Source organism: Protopterus annectens, chromosome 4.part1 (genome assembly GCF_019279795.1).
Source record: "Protopterus annectens isolate FY-2018-M chromosome 4.part1, PAN1.0, whole genome shotgun sequence".
Taxonomy (NCBI): domain Eukaryota; kingdom Metazoa; phylum Chordata; order Ceratodontiformes; family Protopteridae; genus Protopterus; species Protopterus annectens.
In genome coordinates, this window is record NC_056734.1 from 104,145,219 (window position 1) to 104,159,854 (window position 14,636).

Consider the following 14,636-nt stretch of genomic DNA (forward strand, 5'->3'; position numbering starts at 1 on the left):
TTGGAAGCAGAAACAAAGGCATCTAAGCATGCTGGTAATACAGGAGGGATGGCAGAAAGTGAGGGGGGGGGCTCCATCTGCAGAAGTTTGAAATATCTCTTCTGCACCTCTGTCATTTGGGTAGAGTCCCATTTAACACATTCCCTCATTTTGGAGAAGGTCTCCCCAAAGGTTATGTCCTCATGTGGAGAATCCCCCTCCAAGGAATCCTCATCCGGACAGCAGTATTCCAGGGGGAAGCCAACTATGATGCGTAGGAAAGGGACTCATCAGAAGAGAAGGAAAGTCTTCTTCTTGAGTATGTGAAAGTGGTACAGGGCCAGCAGAGGTAGGCCTGGGACTTAAGGTTGAAAGGGCAGGTATCTGTCAAGCAGTAGGCTTCAGAGCCACAAATGCCTGAGAAAGGGACTGAGAGAATGCCTGCCAGTGTGATCTGCTGGGGAAGATAAATGCCTTTCTTCCGCTTCCTTTTGAGGGAAGGAGTCTTTGGTCCTGGCCGAGTTGGCAAAGGCCTGGTATACGACATCAAACCAAGAAGAGGAGGAGGAGGAGTGCCGTCCTCGAAGACGGACGGAAACAGAGGCCGTTCAGGTAAGCCTGGTCCCCTGCCGGACACTGGAGACAGATGTCGGCGATACCTCTGCGGACGTGCAGGCTGGAGAAACAAGGACGGCTTCTGAAATAGTATACGCCGAAGATGCCAGTGCTATCAGACATTCCTAAGCCCCTAGACCAGAAGCTGGTGGAAAGTCCATACTCAGAGGCGCAGTGTCGGGCCTAGATACCTTGGCCGCCTTCTTAGGAGGCTCAGCCATGATGGCCGGTTCTGGTTCCATACAGAGGGCTAGGCATTTCAGATGTTGGTTTTCCACAAAGATTGTAAGTACCGCGAAACAGCTGTGCAGTGTTTTAGGAACAAATGACTGGCAGACTGTACACACTTTATAGTTGTGGGACGGCCCTAAGCAAAACAATCGGAGGTCATGGATGTCGTTGTGTGGGATTTGCCAACTGCACTTACATTTTTCCCTTCCTAAATGACATGTACAGAATCAGCTAAAAAAAGATTTAAACAGCAACCAAAGCTTAGCAAAAATGTAAGAAGAGAATCCTCAACCGGGTACTTATCTTTATCGTAGTCACAAGCGAGAAGCTGAACAAGCAAGCTGATGTTCAAATGAGGCAGAGAAGTTCTGAGGTATGTGCATGGAGACGACACATTTACGGCCCACGGATTTATGGTCCCAGTGTGTGACGTCCCACGCGCCTTACAGCAGCAAGGCTAATCTTCTGTATATGAGCCAGACGTACGGATCGCATGAGGTGCAGGAACCCACATGTGAGAACACTGCAACATGAGAACAGAAGGTCATCACAAGATTTCTGAAGGATGGAAAACAGAAGATCTCTGCCTGTCAGATATAACAAAAAATTTAATCTGATGCTCAAGTAAAATCATTCATAGTATCTGGAAAAGAAAGGAGCACTGGACAAAAAGTGATATGGATTTAATCAAGAGAAGGCCAAGTTAGAGACAATCTAAAAATTTGGTTTTACTGGATAAGCAGAGAAATAGACCAGAAAGCAGACGTATATGTAACTTACTTAACTTCAGTAAGGCATATCCTACTGCACCAGAAAAAAGATTAATGAACTTACAGACATTGGATGGATCAGAGTGATGGCCTGGATAAAAATACTGGCTATACAAAAGAACACAAAAAGAGTCCTTACTGACTATAATCCATTAATATGAAGGGGTGATTACAAATGGGTTAACAATCTGGTAGGGCTGCTGCTTTCCAGCATCTTTTCAAGTAGCACTGCAGAATGTTTTGAAAGATAAAGTGACCATTTTGCTAAAAGCACATATATGTAACAGACATGAAATACAAGGTGAAAAAAGGATACAGCTTGTCAAGACAATGGGAACAGTCTAAAATATGAATTCCATGCAGAATTGTGCCCTTAGAAAGTAACTATCCAGAAAATATACAATGAGAGGGGTAGTAATAGCCACAACAAAAAACAGAAAAGGACTTGGAAGCTTGCTATACTGGATTATCTAAAATATATCAGCAATGTGAGAAAACAGCAAGAAAGGCTAGCAGTGTAATAGAAATATAAAGAAAAGGTGTCATCAGTAAATTACAGCTTGCTACTGATGACAGCCAGCCAGTACTAATCCAGTGAAGTACTGCATGTAGTTCTAAGGATATCTTCACAATGGCACAGACATGAAAATGTAGTTCAGATAAAAGCGACAAAAATAGGAAAAATTTTTCAAAACGTGTATTAAAAATGTGGCAACTTAATATGTACAATAGTGAAGAAAAGTGGTGGCTGGGAATATGAAAAACATTACAGTACCTTAACAAAATACAGGTAGTCCCAATCAGGCACAAGCATTCAAAAACATATCCTCTTTATCTGGCAGACCAAACAACCTTTCCTGAAAATGTACGCCGGTTCAAACCCAGTGACAGAATTCTACAATGCAATTGAGGCACAAAGAGCAGTTCTTGTCATAAGTACTGGAAACAGGATCTGTAGCTTATCAAATAGGCTGGAAAATTAGATTAAGTGGTTTAAGGGACCTTCATGCCATCAATTTCCATACATAAGAAGAGAAGATGACCAGTACAACTATGTCAGTTATCTCCATTGAGTGATGCACTAATAGATGTATCCTGATTAGTGTTATAAGCCAGAAAATGGTTATCGTAACCTCTCAAGCTCCTCCTCCAAAAAGGGAAGAAATGCAAACTGCAGGTGTACTAACTTTTGGAAGACTACATTGTTTCAGAACTTAATATAACAACTGCAAGACGGGGATTACGTGTACTGCACAATGTGCATTACACAATTTTTGTCACTTCATCGCATTTGAATGTAAACTGTGCCTGGACAGTATAACACACTCGAAGGAGGAAAACTGCACAACTCTGGAAGAACACACCAGAACAGTAGATTACTGCTGTAGTAATCTTTACTACTGGAATTTCCTCCACAGAAAGCCCAACGTCCAGCTCAAATTCCACAGCTAAATGCTCTTTCCCCTTTAAGTTAGGTGGATGGATATTTGCTGTATAAAGCTGACAACTGCCACCACCATTTTAGTGCTTTTTTAACCCAAGATTACCATGGAGCATCTTCCCTACTAGACCCAAAGCAGACAGCCAACGATCTTATCCAAGCAGAGACATGTTTGCACCCTCTGGATCAAGACTTGGAGATGTACTGTTTTCCAAAGCCATGACACCTCAGCAGGACAGAGCCCTTCAGAGGGAAGAAGGGTGAAGTGTAAACTACACAGGGATAGGGTATACAACACAGCAAAGGAAGCCCAAGACAAGACGAGGGAAAAGTGGGATGGAATCAGTACTACAAGGGTGATCTGCTTGAATATGTGCTGCTTTGGTAAGTAATTACACATCTGTAGTACACTCTTAGCACATATTGCTGCTGCAGTAATCCCTACTACTGGGATGATTGACAAAGCTCAGTTGATAGGGTTGGGCTACAACAGGCCCTGCAGAATGGCAGCTGCAGGTCTAGCGTTATACCTAACAATGTCTAACCTATATTTTTTGAAAAAGGTGTGGACTGATGACAAAGATGCTGCCATAAGAAAGTACTGTTGTGTACACTTACTATAAATGCAGATTTTCAAGTGTACTCACTGTTGCAGTCATAACTGATGGGATTTCCTGCCACAGAACAGAATGCCTTGGCCAGCCTGACTACAAAATAATTTTCTCCTTCTCCTGAAGCTGGCTGATGCCCTGACCGACATCAAGACGTCTGGGTATACAGGAAGTCAGCCAGCGCCATAACCTCAGTACTTTCTTACCCCAACAGAGAGCAAGGCCCTAGAAAGTTCCCAAGTGCAAAGGCCTAAGCTCAGAAACTTCAGGGTATGTAGAGAGAAGAATGAAGAGGGAAGAACCTGGAAGAAGAGAGGAGAATAACACCACCTAAGCCCATGGGGAAAGAGGAAGAGAAAGAATACTGCAACAGTGAATGCACTCATAGGTTCATAGGTTTCATAGGTTAGTACTAGGCTAACTGCCCTTGTGAGCCATTGTAAGCCTAGCCAATTATCCCTTGTGAGACTCAAACCCTGCATCTTGTGTTTGTAAGGCAAACACCTTAACCATTAGGCCACCCTCCCAACCAAGGATCGAACGTCTAAATTTATTGTAAGTGTACACAACTGTACCATGTTCATCATGCTTCACTGTTACAGTCATAACTGATTGGATGACTCCCAAAGCTAAAAGAAGGGTGGATGGAAAGATTCGGGAGAAGAAAGGATGCCCTGCAAGATGGCAGTGGCAAACAACGCTCTGGAATTTGAGAAGGCTGTAAAGTGATGATGTTTGGTGAAGATACGCACAGAGGACCAAGTAGCAGCTTCCAAAATGTCTGTAGAGGCCACCCCTTTTAGAAAAACCATAGATGCAGCAGTAGCCCAGAGTGTGACCTCATACAGTCTTGTTGTTTCCTTCTATAATGGTTGTAGCAAAACAAAACAGTGAAAGATCCATTTGAATACTGATTGTTTAGAAACTGGTCTCCCCTGAGAGCTACAGGCAAAGGCCACAAAATGCTGGGCAGACTTCCTGACGTTCTTTGTTCTGTGCAAGCAGTAATAAAGTTGCCTGTGTATATCCAAAATATGTAGGATTCTTTCCCCCTTGTTTTGAGGGTTAGGGAAGAAGGTAGGCAAGTGGATGGTCTGATACAGACAGATGCCCTTTAAGCATAAAGGAAGGGTTGACCCTAAGAGAGACGCTATATAGGTGGAAAGTGACGAAAGGTTCTACACACAAAAAGGACTAAAGCTCTGAAACCCTTCTAGCTGAAGTAATGGCTAGTAGGAAAGCTGTCTTCGGGATCAGGAATTTAATACCTGCAAGGCAGCTGGCTCAAAAGGTGGGAGGGTGAGCTTCTTCATGTGTCAATCAATTTTTATAGAGGAATAGTAAAGTCCTTTTGCAAAAAGTCCTGACAAATATGAAAGGATCAGAGGTATCTGAGTTTCCAGAAGACTATGTCCCTTTTGTCTACACTATAAAGTGAATCTTTTCCATTTGGTGGATCAAGATTTTTTTTAGGCTAGGTCTCCTGGCTTCTTTTAGAATGTCCAAGACATGTTTGTCGAGGGGTGCCTGCACCAGCAGGTCAAGGTATCATTCAAGCTATCAATTTGAGAGTGTTCAGGCTGGCGTGTATGATGTAGCCCTTGTTCTGTGTTAATATGTTCACTCGCTGGTACAGCAACTATGGTTTCTTCTTGCTTAGACAGATAATACAGTATACCAATGCTGCCTTAGCCAATTTGGGGCTATTAGAATGATCCTTGCCCCATCTTCCCTTACCTTCCACAGTACCCTGGGGAGTGAGGTTATTGGGGGAAGGAATACAGGAATATACCTTTCTAAGGGAAGAAGGCACTTGTCTTCCAGGATGACCTTGTTTTGGTCCTTGAGTAAAATGTTTTCAAGTGAACATTTAATTTGGTTTCAAAAAGGTCTATCCGTGACACTCCTCATTCTTTGACTATGCTGAGAAAAACTACTCAATGCGGTTGCAACTTGTGAGGGTCTGACAGGTTCCTGCTAAGGTGATCTGCCAGTTGACTGGTTTCTCTTGGTAGGCACTGTGCCATGAAGTGCAGGCCTACGGAGTTTGCAATTTCCCAAAGGTCCATAGCAAGGTAGCAAAGAGGGTAAGAGTGAGCCGCCCCCCTTGCTTGTTTAGGTACCGCATAACCATGGTATTGTCTCTGTCTTTACCAGGAGTACTCCTGGTCTCCACTGGTCTCTGAAGGCAATCAGGCTTTTCTGGACTGCCATCAATTCTTTTAGGTTGATGTGTTTGCTCTTGAACTGGGAGTTCCATCTGTCCTTAGTCTGGAAGTTGTTGAAGTGGGCTCCCAGGCTATTTCCGTGACATCTGTGGTTACAGTTTGGTCCTGAAGGGAAGGCCTGGGTTGAGGGAACATGCTTGGGCCCACCAGGCAAACTCTTGTCTGAGACAAAGGAGAAGCTTCACCCTGAAGTTGAGGGATTGAGAATACTGGCATGGCACACTTCCAAGGTACCAGTGCAGTTTCTTCAAATAATGTCTGGTCAGGGGGATCATGAGGATACAAGAGGCCACATAACCCAAGGCTTTGAAGTACTCTGTAGCTGTGAGGTAGCTCCTGAGAAGGAGCTTTTGGAAGTACATGCTAGAAAGGTAACCCGGTCTGCAGGAAGAAAGGCTTTCTGAAGTGATCAGTCCAGAAAAGCCCTTCAAAACACAATCCTGTTTGTGGGGATGGTCTAAGACTTTTGGTTCATAGGATGATACTAGGCTATTGGCCCAGAGGCCTTTACAAGCCTAGCCAAGAATTTGGCCCATGTTCCCTCAAAGTCGGCACCTGTTTCCCCTGTCCAACAGGGACACAGGCGGGATCCCAGGGGTGTATTTTTTGTTTCCCATCCAGTCGTCCAGGTTCCTCTTAAAGAGAGCTAGAGAGGTACTCTGTTTAACATGGAGAGGAAGTCTATTCCACAGATGGGGGAGTCTTTGGGACACAAATCTATCCCGCCAACAAGTTCTATTAATATCACAGACCAGGTTAAGGCCTTGCGTGTGGGTTACGCAAGGGGAGTTTGACTTACAGCTATGCAGCAACTCCATCAAGGCTGGGTCTGAGATGCCCTTGTATGCTAGATGCAAGTTACCCCTGAGCAGTCTGTACGAGTAGAGTGACAGGGCTTTTAGCCTATCTGTATAGGATAGGTGGTTGAGACCCTAAATTTTCCTGGTCAGGAACCTATGTGGTCTCTCCAGCTCTGCATGTGCTTGGCAAGGTACATGACAAAGGGGGCATTGTACTCGATAATGGGTCTGATAAGGGAGGAGTACAGGGATGTTATGACCCCCTTGTTCCTAGATGAAATACCCTTATTTATGAGGTGGGCCATGCAGAAAGCCTACTGTACAATGGAGGCAACGAAATAAACACCTCTGGCATGTTTCAAACCAGAGCTCATCACACCTGCAGCACACTGTATCAACCCGTCACTCGACGCAACTCTTTCGGTACTGTTGAGGAACTCCAGTGAATTCACGATATTTTACATATATTAGTTTTTCAAGTGTAAGCATTTTGAATTTTGGTAGCTGCAAGAATCGGTTGAGACTTGACAGGTCCAAAATCAGCTTCCAGGTATCTCTTTTCTGGGGACTAGGAAGAGCCTTGTGTAAAAACCTTTCCTTGTAATGAGTTTGGTACTGGTTCCACAGAACCTTGGGTGCACAGGAGCTGTACTTGCTTTAAGGCATTTGTCTTTTGGTTTGGTGGAATATCCGAGAGGTCTGATCAAATTAGAGGCTGTTTGAACTGGAGTTTGTAACCTCTCTGAATGATTTTCATTACTCACTGGTCCCTGACAATTTTTATAGGAATACAGACAGCCATAGTCCTAGTCTGAGAGGGGTTAGTGAGGGAGACGTGGGACCTGAGGGGAGGGGGAAAGGAAGTGCCAAGGAAGAGTCATGATTGCTCCCTGCTGGGCCCCTGGTGGCAGACTCACCCAGGCCTACTGGCATCTGTTTGCCACTATCTCAGACGCTGGTGCTGCCTTTGAATCATTTCTTTTTGGGATCTCCTATGTCTAGACGTAGAATGGGAGGCCAGAAAGGACCAGTGTTTGGCAGGGCAACAGCGGCTGAAGCAAGGAGGTTGTACCTGAAGAAAGTGCTTGGCCATTTGCATGGACTTTTTTCTCAAAAATTTGCTTTGGATGATTTTATGAAGCTTCTTAGTTTTTTTACTTATAGTGTATCAAAGTGTGTTTATTTTAAGGATTTTGCTCTATCTGTAGCTTTTTCCTCCTTTGTTGTTTTGTTTGTTTATGTTTATGGCTGGGGTCACTGCTGCCTTTGCGCTTTTGGTCTTTGTTTTTTGTTTTTTTGGGATTGCCTTATCCATGGCCCCAGGCATGGTGTGCAGGTAGCATTTGTAAGTTGAGCTTGAGATCTACTACTGATCCTCGGCTCTCGGCCTTAAAGGAGACCACACTAGTCTCTTTAGAAGTGTGAAGTCGTCGTTCTCGAGGTCTATTTACTGTTTGGTTTTTTTTTTTTTGTGGGGTGGGATGAGATGAGACAAGTTTAAGATTATTAGTTTGATGATCTAGAATACCAGTGAGGGGTCGTTTCGGTGTGTGCTCGTGTTTTGTCCGATGATGAGATGGTGATGATGTTTCTTTCCTTGTGGGGACTCTTGTGATGGAGGGTTCCATGGCATTTGAGTTTGGAGTTTTTGAATTCAGGAACTTTGGGCTTTTGGTTTGTGTGTGAGTAGTGTTCCTTAGTCTATTTTAGTAATTGAAGTCACCAGGGCATGATGGTGTTTGGTGATACATTTATCCCCTCTAGTGTTAGGGAGGGCCATGGTTTGAGGTGGCCTGTAACATGTGACCATTGCTAACATGCATTTGCAGAGCAGTCTTGCCTATGGTTAATTGCACCTGGATGGTCTCCGATGATGCGGTTGAGGTGTGCGCTATGTGAGGGTATATTTGTCTTCTTGGTATTGAAACTGGATACCCTCCTTTCTTGCATTGTCCCGGATTTTGGGGGGGAACATGATATAAGGTAAAAATAGTGCTGGGGTGCTCTCAGGGCCAGGAGCTCTGAACCTGTCACTGCACAGACATCGAGATTCTCCATACTGAGAAGGCCCTCGAACCAGCATGCATTTTGCTTTTTTTTTCTCTGGCATTGAACAGCATTACCCTTTTTTTTTTTCCTTTGTTTTCTTTTTGTGGTAGGTTTAGAATTTGAGCCTCCCCTAAAAAGGCACTATGGGGGCAGAGTTAGGTAGCTAGCCCTCCTCCAGCGAAGCCAGGAATTTGACCCCTTCATGTCATCCCTTCAAGACACTTGGTGGATCAGCTTGTCCAGATCCATCCCCTTTGAATGACAATTGTATCATCAGAGTTTAAGCCAAAGTATCATTCTTGATCATCTTATTACTGCTCAAGGGCCATTCTTAAGGTGCCCTTGGACTCTCAAATCAGGTCATCCTCAATGCTCCAGGTCAGGTAGTTTAGGAATTTGCCTCAAGGTCAGCATGTCTAATCAGGAGGTGAGCTGATTGTTTGACGGTACCTGCTGTTGAATGACTGAGTCGTATAGCGTTTGAGAGACCTGAGTGCTTGCTACAGGGAGTTGGAGAGCTGCTTCTCGGTGTCGAGTGCGGTGCCGGGGCCTGACTCGCCAGTCTGCTTCAGTCACCCTCTGACCATGTCCGGGGCGTTCAGTTTGGCCTTATCCACAATCTTCTTAAGTGTGGTTCATAAGTTGGTACTAGGCTATCGGCCCTAGGGCCTATGCAAGCCTAGCCATAACAATTCCCCGGATATTTCTTCCCACAATATTTACTTCTCTGGACCCCTGTCTAGCAGGGCGACTGACATGATCCCATAGGTTCATAGGTTGGTACTAGGCTATCGGCCCTAGGGCCTATGCTTCAGCTTTGGGGCCAAAAAGGAAATCTTTGTCTAAAGGAGCATCCAAGAGACTGGATTTGACATGCTCAAGGAGGGACTGTTCCCTCAGCCAGGTATAACTTCTAATGACAGATCCCGCTGGAAGCTTCCAGAGCATCACGGCCAGAGTACAAGGAGTACCTAGTTACTTGACAGCAAGAACTGCTTAAATCTAGCAGTTCCTTGGAAAGGGCTTTACTTTCAATCCCCCAACAGGTTTTGCTTCAACTAGTCTAAAATGGATTCTTGATACTTCATATGAAACTGGCAAGTCAAAGCCCCCATGACGAGGGCAGCAGATGCATACACCTTCTTTCCAAACCTGTCCAAGGGTCAGCTTTTGTTGTCAGTTGGCATGGGATGTTTGGAGGTACTAGCTTTAGCTCCCTTAAGGCCCAGAGTCAGCACTTCAGTGTCTGCTACAGACTTCTTGAAAAGATGTCTGCGGGAATCCAGAACCCTGTAATATCCATCAGGTTTCCATGGAATGGGGAGATGACAGTTTCAATGTAGAATCAAGCAGGACATGATCCACCACAGGTTTATGCTCAGGGAGATTTAGATATTCTCTATCTCTCTTCTTGGTACTGTCCTTCCCATTTAAAGTGCATCCACAGGGTATATTAAGTATACCCAAAAGAGATGTCCTCAGGGTAAAAGGCTGAAGCAAGGTTCTCCTCAAAATCTGAATCTCCATAAGAAGCAAAGGTGGATTCATCATTATCATTCTCAAGAGTCAAAAGAATCAGAAGATGTTTGGTGGGGAATATCTCTCTTTCTTTTACCAGAAGATTCAGGGGCAGAACCAGGGGGACAGACACCTGGATTAGACCACACAGGTCAAATCTTCAAGCCAACCTAATAAGGTCTTGTTGTTTATGCCTGAGTTTGGGAGTGGAAGCCAGAAGGTCTTAGCTGAGGTAAGCCGGATGCAGCCTTTTTATATAAGGCCTTAGGCTTAGGCCTGAAAGCAACATCCACACTAGGGCTGGGATGCAGATGGATAGACAAATCCGGAGGACAGTGAACTGAGGCAATCTCCAGACAATGATAGATTCTGGATACCCCTTTGCCGGTTTTAGAGCGGTCAATGGAAGTCAAAACCTGTGAAGCAGCTCCAGACTCGATCAACGAACTGAGTCCTTCAGCCTATAAGGAAAAAGAGGGACACAGTGGTGCAACGGACTCTGAATGGGTATGGAGAGAGGCCTGTGCCACAACTTCAATCACTGAAAGGGACTGTAAAAGCATCTCACCTTCTTCGATGATCAAAAGCCTAGGTGGATAGACAGAGGGCAAACAAGCACTGCCCAGTAACCTAAGTTTTGAGCACTTTTCCTTTTTACTCCAAGGGAGACCAACCTCAGCTGTACTGGCATGTGACACAGTACACAAAGGTCCTAGCAAAACACTAAATTGCTTAGCTAAAATCTCAGCCCTACCCTTGACTGTTCTATTATAGCGTACACAAAACTGACAAGTTAGGAATGTCATGTTCTGGGCCCAAATAAGTTACACAAAAGGAATGAAAGCCCCGGTGTGCTAACCGTTTGCCACAGCAAAGGCAGTTATTAACTTTCTCTGACATTAGTCAAGAAACACGAGAAGTTCCACAATGGGGTACTTAGCTTTAGATGCCTCATTTCTCTGGTGTGGACTGATGCACTGACTAGCACTCTGCTTTGGGCTCCAACGGCAAAACAAAAATTGAGGTTCTTGCACTGGCTGACTCCCTTTATACCCATAAATTATGGCACTGGTCAGGGTGTCCACAAGCTTCAAAAGGAGAATAAAATTCTCTGGTAGTCGGGCCAGTCAAGGGCTTCTCCAGCAAGAAATCCCATCAGTTATGACTGCAACACTGAAAAATTAAGAACATCAGTTTGTGCACTCATCCTTCTCAGAAAGGACACACTGGCTGCAGTACCCTACCAATATAGGCTTTCACTGTATTTTCCAGCTTCTTTCCATGATGGAAACAGAACAAGAAGCAACTTAGGAAATTGTCTGCTTAAATATTTTTTCCCCAACTTCATTCTTAAGGAAAAAATAACTAATCTGTTGTTTTGATGTTCTTGATTTTATCTAGGTAACATCTCAGCTGTCTACACATCAAAGACATTAAAAAATAATATATATATATATATATATATATATATATATATATATATATATATATATAGATATAGATATATATATATATATATATATATACATTTCCCCTGCTTTGGGGATCAAGAAAGAAAATCGGGAGTTGGGCAGTCTGATTAAGAGAAAACTCAGTCACTGTTTTTGACATAAAGCTGAGGTTGGTTTTAACTAAAAAGAGATCTCTGCATATGAGTGACTACAATTCTGAAATCCTAATAGTGGAGATGAAGGACAGTAACAAAATAGTTTTCTATCTTGTGTATCTGGGGAGGACAAGGCAGCAGGTGCAAAAAGAGGATGTGTCAGTACTTCCAGGAGAAAAACAGTTTTTCTGGGTTGCCTCAGATGAAGGACTCCCTTTGGAAAGTGTTTACCAGTATGCAGAATTAAATGGCCGATTCCTAAACCTTCACAAAGTAATATGTTACACTGAACTGAACAGCTACAGAAGAGTCATGAACTGTAGCAGCATGTTAAGGTCCTGATCCTTCCTGAATTTCTTTCTTGACAGGCTTTGCAGACCTTGTGTCTACTAGTGTCTGAAGGACAAAAGAGTTAAATCATCTGAGAGGATAGCTGCATTATGTCTTGATTGGGATGCACTGGAGACTCACTGTTCTGAATCAGGAGATACATTTGCAAAGGCAGCACATAAGGTTTCACCCTAGATGTTTGAATTATGAGGGAAAAACAATTTTGCCTGGGCCAAAAGGGTGCTACTAAGATTATCACTGGCCCTTTCTTCCCTCCTTTGCTTGCCTTTTGGATCACCCTAGGGAGAAAGGGGATAGGAGGGAATGCATACAAAGAGAGACTTATACATTTAAAGGCATCCACTGCTTAAGCTTCTTTGTGAGGTAATTCCAAAGCGGTCTGGTGCTTGGAGAGGGAAACATTTCCTACCGCTGGCTCACACTGTCAGCAGTCTGAAGAAAATCATCCCTGTACAACATCCATTCATGGGGATCTGCAGCTAGCTATCTTCCAGACAGTCATGGTTAATCTGCATACATGGTACAAGCACATCCCCATTTGGTTGCTGATGTGCCACATTACAGTAGTGCTGTCTGCTGATACCTGTAGAACCCGGTTTTCCAGATGGACCTGAAGGTCCTTGCTGCCTGTATAAGTGCAATCATCTCCTTTATATTTATGTGTTTCTTCCTTTGATTTGCATCCCAACCCTCTGCCCCATCTAAATTTGAGGCATATGTACGTTTACTGTTGGACAGTGACAGACTTCTTTGAATGTCATCAATTGGTTCAGTATAACCTGGTTGGACCACCAAGCTAGCGCTTTGGAGACGCATGTTCGCATAGACCTCCATAGAAGGTGAATATTTACTTCAGGTACTTCTCAAGACATCAAGAGAATCTTATCTGCATTCTGGCCAAGAGAACCACCAGAACTGTGCAGGTTCCAAATCCCAGTGACCTAAGAATTCCCAAACTGTAATCATTACTTTTACATCCACCTGCTAGAATTATTGGGCCAGAGAGTTTACCTTGTCTGGAAGGAGGTAAGCTTCTGGCTGTGAGAATCCGGTGTGAACCCAAGGAACATAATTTTCTTGGAAGGGATGAGATCTGACTTGAGGATGTCAATGGGGAAAACTACAGACTTTAAAAAACAACCCACAGTGAAAAGTAAGGCCTTCTTTGTTTCCTCTTGAGATAGTGCCTGAATGAGGCAGTTGCCCAGGTAAAACTACATGTGAAAGCCCTTGGTTCTGCCATACAGAATTACTGCAGCTAGGTATTATGCAAAAACTTTTGCTCAAGTACATTGACTAGTGCTACCAAGACTGGAGGAAACGCTGCATAGTTAGGATCATCCTGACTCTCTAAATCAAATACTTTTGTCTTGGAATCTGATGCATCTTTTTGCTTTACAGTTGAAGTGCTGATACCTTCTAAAAAGTGGGCCTCCAAATAAATGGGTGAAGCAGGGAACGTGGCATAATCTGTGTCTGTGTCTTACCTACGCAAGGAAAGACATTTGGGAGTAGTCATCAAAGTCTTAGGCCTCACTCTCGAAGGAATCATCATCCCTCTCAAGGGAAGGGCTGCCCCTTTCTCTTGGGGGACAGGATTCTAGACACAGAGTTGATTTGCCCTGGGCTGCAGGACCTGAAGGGAACCCTTAACCAAGGCCTGATGTCCAGGCAACTGATGAGAGCTGAATAGGAGATAGGGGAGCTCCTGAATCCATCTGCTGCTGATGCCTTGGAGGCCAGGCAACAAAGGCAGGATTCTTTGACTGCTATGCTCAACACCTGGTGTTCTCACCAACTAGAACAGTGGGTATACTGCCTCCTTCCTCTGAGACAACAAAATGCACCTTATCCACAGGCATGCAACATGCAACATCTGATCTGAATTCCATGCAAGAGCTCTCAGCTCAGTGAGACATGTCATGATTTGCAAGACAAAGGAGTTTCATCAGAGGCCTTTAATTCATGAGAAGTCATACACAGAAGCTATCACTGTTGCATTACTCCAGCAAATGACAACCCTTTCCTTAACTGCCTGTCTGACCACTTCCTATGGGGAAAGGACATCACAGGTCCAATGCAAACTGAAAAACACAACGGTGATACAAATCACGACTGCAAGTTATTTCTAATCTAAACAGTTTTGAAGAGTTTTCAGAATAAAAACAAAAGACTTGGCCTACACAGACACTATAATTCTCCAAAGCATGCCCTAGATCTAGAAAAAATATATACATGTTTATGTGTATATATATATATATATATATATATATATATATATATAGATATATACATACATATATGTATATATATATATATATATATATATATGTGTGTGTGTGTGTGTGTGTATATATATCTATATCTATATATATATATATATATATATATATATATATATATATATATATAAAATTAAAACGCAAAGTACATAGAA

General features: G+C 43.5%; 1 protein-coding gene across 3 annotated transcripts in view; it reads right to left on the reverse strand.

The window, feature by feature from the left end:
- The window catches only part of YEATS2 (YEATS domain containing 2), a 1,703,429-nt gene that overhangs the window by 1,177,197 nt on the left and 511,596 nt on the right, over positions 1–14,636 (reverse strand). The window lies entirely within an intron of this gene.